The sequence below is a fragment of the Haemaphysalis longicornis genome, unplaced genomic scaffold (genome assembly GCF_048455015.1).
Source record: "Haemaphysalis longicornis isolate Haplotype H1 unplaced genomic scaffold, Haemaphysalis longicornis Haplotype H1 scaffold_8, whole genome shotgun sequence".
NCBI lineage: Eukaryota > Metazoa > Arthropoda > Arachnida > Ixodida > Ixodidae > Haemaphysalis > Haemaphysalis longicornis.
This window is the reverse complement of record NW_027526445.1, coordinates 39,709,046-39,717,520: the sequence shown is the minus strand read 5'-3', so window position 1 is coordinate 39,717,520 and position 8,475 is coordinate 39,709,046. Positions and strand designations below refer to the sequence as shown.

The 8,475-nt window shown below is 46.6% G+C and overlaps 1 protein-coding gene across 2 annotated transcripts in view; it reads left to right on the top strand.

Moving 5' to 3' along the window:
- The first annotated feature begins 7,992 nt into the window (after positions 1–7,992).
- LOC144148912 (cytochrome P450 2C30-like) overlaps positions 7,993–8,475 on the top strand; it is a 74,997-nt gene continuing 74,514 nt past the window's right edge. The window contains exon 1 of one of the 2 annotated variants that reach the window (XM_077680442.1): positions 7,993–8,214. The gene's annotated coding sequence lies outside the window, so the exon portion shown is untranslated. The remainder of the gene's footprint in view (positions 8,215–8,475) is intronic. The other variant, XM_077680441.1, reaches the window with a different exon arrangement.

Here is an 8,475-nt window from a genome sequence, read left to right as displayed (position 1 = left end):
ATTTAGGGGTTGGAGCATCCGGTCTACTCGGTGGTAGTCATTTGTGTTTTTTTCGAGCAGACCGCACGGGGTGACACTTTTTTGCTTGGAGTCAGTTGTTTAGGGGGGCTGATTGGGGTGAGGTCCACATCAATGCCTGTTTGGGTGCCTGTTTGCGTTATACTGCGTGTTGAGGTCTGCGTGAACCACGATAGTCTATCAGCCAGAACCGACATAGTCATAAAGCCAGCCGACAAAGGTGGTAGCGTAGTTGTTTTACCTATGGAAAAATGCAACGATGAAGCTTATAGGCAGCTCAATAACCCTTGCCACTACAATCCCTTAGATAACGATCCGAGCCAGGAATACAGCCTAAAAATCCTTCAGAGCCTCACAGATCTGCGATCTAGTGAATTAATAACTACCACTGATTAAATTTCATGAAACGGAATAATAGGCATGCAGGAGGTTTTTACCTCCTCCCAAAAGTCCACAAAGTCCCCGTAGAATTATTGTTCACTGCCGACATTCCTGGCAGACCCATAGTTTCGAATAACAATACCCCAACAGAAGCATTATCTCTGTTTCTGAATCATTACCTATCTGACATTCCAACTCTTCTTCCTTAATTCGTTCAGGACACCCCCCACTTCCTCCACATAATAGAAGAGATAAATAAGGGTGCGCGCCTACCCAGTGGAACCCTCCTTGTTACTCTTGACGTTGCGGCATTGTGTACAAACATCCTTTTCGTCGAAGGCATTGAAGCTATTTTAAAAGCTCTATCAGAGAACCCGCACCAACATGCGCCAGAAGTGTACATAACTTTGTTAAAACTTGTTTTAACTCTCAACTATTTTGAATTCCTCTTTTCTTACTTTTTGCAAGTTTTTGGAACCAGCCTAGGTACTCCATTCGCGCCGACCTATGCCAACATTTTCATGATGCAACTCGAAGCCACTCTATTAGGCTCTTTTCCGCATAAACCTCAGGTTTACCTCCGCTACATAGACGACATCTTCATGATTTGGGAACATGGTCGCGCGACTCTAGAAACGTTTATATCTCATCTCAATTCTTCGCATCCGACTATTAAATTCTCCTGCCAGTATTATGAAAAAGAAGTGAACTTTCTAGATACTACCGTCATTTTAGACAACGGTAAACTTAAAACCACGCTTTTTAGAAAACCAACTGACAGGCAGCAGTACCTAGACCATAAAAGCCATCACCCTAGACACTGCAAACAAGGGATCTTTGTAGGACAAGCCACCAGGCTTAGAAGAGTATGCAGTGGTGACAGTGACTACGTAGAGCACCTTGATGAACTCAAGTCCACCCTTATTAAAAGTAACTACCCCAAAAGCTCGCTCGATCAGGCGTACCAACGTGCATCTAATCTCAAAAGGGATGACGTGCTCAACAAACAGCGACAAAACGAAAGCTCCAGTCCGCCTGCCCTAATAACTAAATTTTCAAACGCCCTCCCAAACGTAAACAATATACTGCAAAAGTACTACCCCATTTTAGCCAGTAACGACCGACTTGGAAAGACTTTCCCAGAAGCCCCAAGGGTTACCTACCGGAGAAACAGGAATCTAAAAGATATTTTAGTGCATGCTAAAATAGGGCCTTCAAAGCAACCAGTCATATCCAGCTGCTCCCGCCCCAGATGCAAGACTTGCAGCCACCTGCAGACCGACTGCATTGTAAAAAGCACAGCCAGTAATTATGTCCACAAGAATAATTCAAGTTTTACGTGCACTTCATGCAACATTGTGTATATGTTGGAATTGATTGATTGATTGATTGATTGTAGGGTTTAACGCGCCGACGCAACGCAGGCGATGAGGCGCGCCGTAGTGGAGGGCTCCGGATTAATTTTGACCACCTGGGGATCTTTATCGTGCGCCGAAACTCGTACACACGGGCGTTTTTGCTTTTCGCCTCCATCAGAAAAGCGGCCGCCGCGGCCGGAAATCGAACCCGCGACCTCGTGCTCAGCAGCGCAACGCCTTAACCACTGAGCCACCGCGGCGGGTGTATATGTTGGAATGCTCAATGTGCCACAAACAGTATATAGGCGAAACGAGTCAACCTATGAGCCTACGTCTTAATGGTCACAGGGCAGATACTCTTAGCAAATCCTCCATAGCTGTAGCTCAGCATTTCAACCAACCAAGCCATAATTTTGATGACGTTAAGTTGTATATACTTCAGTGAAACTTCAGGTCTCCTAGGGACAGGAAATACCGAGAATCCTATTTAATTCCCAAATTCAACTCCATGGAACCTACTGGAATTATTGCGTCTAGGGGCAACTTGGAAACCTTGCGATATTCACCGGGAATACAGAAATAGGCAATGTCTTGCAAATACCTTATCCAAAGACTATTACCGCTCCCTCTGGTCCTTACCTGGTCACCTAATTCCTCTTTTTCATTCCTTAGCGTCTATCTTAATACTCGCCCTCATCCCTCCAACCTTGCTTTTGAAATTCCATTTTATTTATTTTTCTCTCTGTCTTTTTTTTACTCCGTGTGGTCTTGTGCCCCGTACGTCACTAACTTTATATTTTCGTTTTTGAGTTTCAGGACAGGCTTGTTCCAGGAATGTTGCCGTGGGTGACACGTGTCATTTCAGTTGCCGGGTCATTGCTATTTCTTTTGTGTGTGGGTTTGTGTGGTTTCCCTCCCTGTTTTTTTTCTCTTTCTTTCTTTTTCCTTGACCTAGTTATTTCAACCCTTCTCTATCCTTTCTTTTGACCTGGGGCTTGCAGATAGTTTCTGATAAGGACCCCACTCTCACCACCTGGTCGGCTTCCGGCGGTTCTGGGAACCTTTCCGTATGCCCCACGGCGGGTCAACAAACACCCTCTCATCCTTTCTCTGCAAAAATTCCCCGAACACCAACCACCGGCTGACTGGCCTGTGACCTACTTCGCGGCTTAAACTATACAACCTTCTTTACCCCTCAATATCTCCCCCGACCTAATCGCAAACCAATCCGCTTTTGCAATTGCACTTCCTGTTTTCCTTCTCCCCTCCCACCTGGGACCTACCCCTATATAAAGCGTGCCAGCCAGGCGAGAGATTGCCCTGACGAAAGCAAGTCTCTTTGCTGAAACGTTGGCAACAATCGGGATTTTACCTTGTTCAAAGTTTTCTTTTCTTATATATATATATATATATATATATATATACTGTATTTTGCTTTTAAGGCATATATGGCTGGTGTTGTATGTATTCGTTTGGAAACGTGAAGGAAAAATCACTCGGCTTCATGTGTATTTCAAGCCCTCTGTGCGCTCATGAACTTTGGGCTGTGTGCGATTAGCGCGCATACAACACAAAGGTCGCCTTGCATTCAAAACATTGTTTACACGAAGCCTAAACGACTCATCGTTTTCAGGATTGGTTAACGAGATGATAAAATCTTTCTTATTGTGCTTAACAACAGTTTTGAAGATAAAAACGTAAATCGACCTCGCTCATACACTAATCATCTCATCTATATCCACTTTGAGTGGATTTGTTCTAAGTAGGCGCCATTTTTCAGATTAGTACGGTCGAAATAAATGTGTATGCGTGTATGTACGTGTTTATTAGGAATTAGCGCCTAGGAATGCTCGAGGGAAAAAGGTTGGCTTATATTGTTCATCTAAATTTCGTGTGGCTTCTATGTCGTGTTTTAAAAGCTGCACTGGTCACCCAGTTCAACTAAGAAGAATCGCGAATACTTTTTTAATATTTTGCCCCCAGTGTATTATGAATCGTCGGGGAAAGGGCCTAAACTACAATCTGTTGCATATGCTACACGAGCTACACAACTATTCTTCAGGAACTTTCCTGCAAAGTACTCGTGGGAAATGAGCTCGCGGCTGTTTGGCCCGAATCACTTGGGCCCGTTGCTGGCGTTGGAATTTTGGTTCGTGGGGACTTATAGCCGGGATCAGATCCCTGGGCCTTCGCTCTCCCGGTTTTTGTAAGAATTACAAATTTCGCAGTTTCAAAACGTGCCCGTTGTTTTCATCCAAGTCACGGTGGTGCTCGGTATCAAACGCTTGTAATTGCAGTGTTTGTTGTATGTAACAGCTTTCTCTGTGCCGTAGCTGACCAGCCGCATAACAATGCCGCAGTTACTTTTAGATGCGACGCTGAGAGCATCTCTTGTCGGCGGCCCTGTCCTTCCTGCATTCGTCGGTCGTCGTCGGCGTCCGCACTCTCCTCCGGTCACCCCCTCTCCTCTCTCGCGAGGGACACTCTCTCGCGAGGGGCATTTGATTGGGTTCGATTGAATTAGATTGGCTTGGCTTGGATTGGATTTCGATTGGATTGGATTAAAGTGGATTGTGTTGGATTGTGTTGCGTCATAGCCGCGGCAGACGCACTAGTGCCGGCGCGTGCCCAGGTGAGAGCGAACACTCTATCTCAACATCTACGGGTGTGCGGCCCAGCGCGCTCTCACTCCGCCGGTGGGAGGCGCTGCGCGCGGGGCTGCGCATGTGCAGTACTCTCTTTCTCAGCGGTTTCCTCTCCTTCGGGCGCGCTGCCCATATAACCGGTGTGCCACTCTCCGGTGGTCTTTCGGTCGACGGTTGCTCTCCGCTTGCGCTTGAACCCCCCTCAGCGCCGCATCACACCAGGGTTCCCGCGAGGAGAGGTGGGCATAAATTTTTTCTTTCGTCTTTGATTGTGGAAGCCCCAATATTTCGTAGCTCTTTTAGCTTGTTTCTTTACACGCGACGTTCTCTCAGTCACTGGGAATTTATGACATGGGTCTTCTTTAGCGGCCTGCCGTTTTCATCTCTGTGCCCCTCCAGTAACAACTCCGTGGGCGACGACGCCAGGTCACGGGTAATTGAATTGCAAGAAGGCAGAGAGCGACTGCGTATACCTCCACTTTTAAATTGCTCTCATTTGAGTGAAATGCTTTGAGTGGTGTTTCAAGCTATGCTTACGCCTAACTGTACGCAAAACGGTCGGTCACATCCAGCTTAAGTGACAGGAGCGTGCTTTGCAAATGGTTCAGCGTTGCAACTGTATAGTTGCTACGTTTGCCACGTTGTTCTGGTTGCAGTGATACTATGGCTAACAAGCGTGAGAAGCGGAAACGAGCTTTGCGCCCCTCACGTCAACAAACCGGTAGTATAGTGGGTTAAAATTAATTAAAATTAATTTTGACCCCTTGGGGATCTTCAACGTGCGCCGAAATCTCGTACACACAGGCGTTTTTGCTTCTCGCCTCCCTCAGAAAAGCGGCCGCAGCGGCCGGGAATCGAACCCGCGTCCTGGTTCTCAGCAGCGCAACGCCATAGCCACTGAGCCACCGCGGCGGGTGTTTTAACAGTTACTCCTTCGGCTCATTACCTGCTTTAATTAACGTTAACACGAAAAATACTCGATGGTATTTTGTTATTGTTGGTGACAGTAACGTGCACTTCCACTTTAACGGCAAGGGAAGCTCAATAAGCGCCGCGTGGCTTCTCTCGAAGCAGGCTTTTTTCAATGGATATAATGAATTGAATTTCTCCGTTCACTGTTTTTTTTATTAACGCACAGAAAGCGCTCCCGCAGTGGCTATAGCACACGATAACTTTTTGAATTCTAATGGCTCAGCTCATGAGAACTTCTGTCGAATTAATTACACCAAATGTTTGAGTCGTGGCTTCCAATGCGATTAGAAGCAAATGTACGCTATCGTGAAAGCTAACTCTGAAGTATAGCCCGTTAGTCGTCACACTACATCTCCTTTCCGGTTCTTTTTAACAGCCTTACTGATTAAGGTGGTGGTTGGGCCGGTGAGCGTGCGCAGGAGAACCTCGGCGAGGTATGACGTCATCGCCAGTTCCGGCACCGCAGCTCTTCAGTAGCTTTGTCTCGGCGCCCTTGAGCGGGACTCGTGCCGCCACCTTTCGGAGGGGCGATATTACTGGTACAAGCACGGCTTTGGAAAAGCGATGCGGGGTGGCTTGCCCTCTCGGTATTTGCGACGAGTGGTGCAGTTTTGGCGGTGCAAGAAAATAATCAATGCCAAAATGAAAGATCCAGAAGCCCAAGAAGTGGTAAAGTTCCGTAACTTCCTTATTAGCGCCTCACCCGGCCGACCACGCAAGCGCAACAGTGGCCACCGAACTATTCCAAAAATTTTGAGTAAACGCCCGTTCCGCTGTGATCTCCCCTACTATTCTCTTCACCGCATAGCCAGTGGGCACGTGTACGGTGTACATACTTTAATGGCGAAATGTTCGCCATTGAAGCAAGAAACCTGGCCGAGTCTCTGAGCAGAACCACGCATAATGTTAACCGAACCACGAATAAGGTAGTTGGGGCCGCAAGCTTAGCTGTTGGCCAAGTATTCCGGCCAGTGGCGCGAAGCGTCCCCAGCTTTTTTTGTTAGACGGACAATTCTGTGTACTGAATGGCATAGAATTGGAGGCATAACGGCTGGAGTTATGTCTGCTAATGAATGTGCCACCCACGTACAATATCAAGGGATATGGTTAAGTACCAGATGTAGTTTTTTCATTAGTTGTCGCACAAGAAAAACGTTATGGCAGCTTGATTAGTGCTACCTGCAAAAACGACTGTTTAGTCAGTTCGGATAACTTTTTCAGGGTATAAACGAAATCTTTCTTAAAGCTAAACTTTTGGAAACGCTTAGTCACGTCATTGCTTCTAAGACCGCTGGCGTGAATTTCGGTATAGCTATTCCTATTGGGCGTGTCACTGTGAATATCTCTGCGTTCTTCTTACGCCTGAATATGCGTTTTCGTAAAAGCATAGATTTCAATCAATTATTACGCAGACAACTCCTGAAACGGTAATTTCATGCATGGAGCGCTTGACCTGTTTTGGAAAGAGGCTGTGCTGCCTATGCTGTCAACTTCAATACGACGGCTTTGTAACAAGCAGCACTGGAAGCAGAAGTCTGAGTTGGGGTTGTCAATAACTGTGCATATCTGAAAAAAAAGCACCGCTGAAACAAAAGCAGCCCACAAAAGGCCAAAGGGGTCACCGCGGAGCAAATGAGTCAGTGCGACACCGGCCTGCTTTACTGTGTGTGTTATATATCTAAGCGGTGTTTTAGGTTCTAAAACAAACCACCTGGTCCCAGCAAGGCCGAGCGACCCATTTTCTTGCAAAACAAAACAAACCACACCCGTTCGTTATCCTAAGGGTTATGTGTGCCAATTTTACTATTATGTTTCAGAAAAATAAAATTCACGAACTTGTTTGTCACCCGTGTCCGGAAAACAGGAGATTTGGCCAGGCACCAGAATGCTTACTACCTTGCCAGTGTGCGTGTATCTGTGTAGGCACGGGCGTGATGGAATGCATGTACACCGAGCCTCAGAAACACCGAGCGAAAGGTGAAAGTTGGGCGCATTGGAAACATCGCATGACTGAAACCATCAGGGCATCAGTAGGAGATAGTAGGTGCTGCACATCACGAACTAGCCCCTACTTTTCGCTTCGTCCTGCGTTATCTTTTTGGGCATTGTTTCCTAGTGCCCAAAGTTTAGGCGCTTCTCACTGCAGCTCTGCCTACATGCCCTACTGGTTGCCAGATATGCTGTCGGTGTTACCGGAAACTTTACATTGTTTGGAAAACATGCGACTTCATTTTAGTATATGTGTACTTCAGAGAAAGTGGGCACACCTCAGTTTCGAAATTGGTAAAGGCAGTGCAGAAGTAGTGGGAGATGGCGGAACCGCCCGGAGGTAAGCACAAGGGAAAAGGTAAAAATTATCTGAGTTCGTCTGCACAAATCTAGCACCGTGTTTAAAGAGCTAGAGCAGTCGCCCATGACGAGTCCCTAAGAGCACTGATTGCTTTTATATTATTTTGCGCTCACCCCAACAGAGCAGTTATCTTTTTGAAGTTGGGATGGCTTCACAATACATTTTTACGCCTATGTCGTGTCACAAAAAGACGGAACACAAAAACTCAGTCTGGAGCATAAAAAGAAAACATTTGGGTCAGGTCGATATTTCATCTTCCATACACCTGTCCAACCACAACAGCCACGCGAGCCCACCCGCCTTGCGTGTGATGACGACCACTACATTGGAAGTTGGAAAGCCGCAACCAACAATGGGGATACAACTGGACGCGCTGTTCCTGTGAAAGTATTTAATAGCGAGGTTTTCTGCTTATACGTTCGACCTGTTCGGTTAAATTGGCCGTCCATCTGTGTGAGAGGGTCTTCCTGGCAACTCATGAACCTTTTAGGTGAGCGTTGGATGGTTTATTATTGAAAAGTGCAGTATATCCGCGTGGAAAACGGGGCAAACGCAAAGCCATGCATGCGGGGCTGACCGATTTCGAAGTATCACCCTGCATGATTTTCTTAACATGCTCCACCGCGTACCACAGCTGTGGTCCCACACATGCGAAGAATAGTTTGGTCACGAATGCCTCAATAATATATTTCTATTCTGACAGTCCTGGATGGCGCTTGTATTTCTACGAGCTGTATGCAAATAAAAGCAA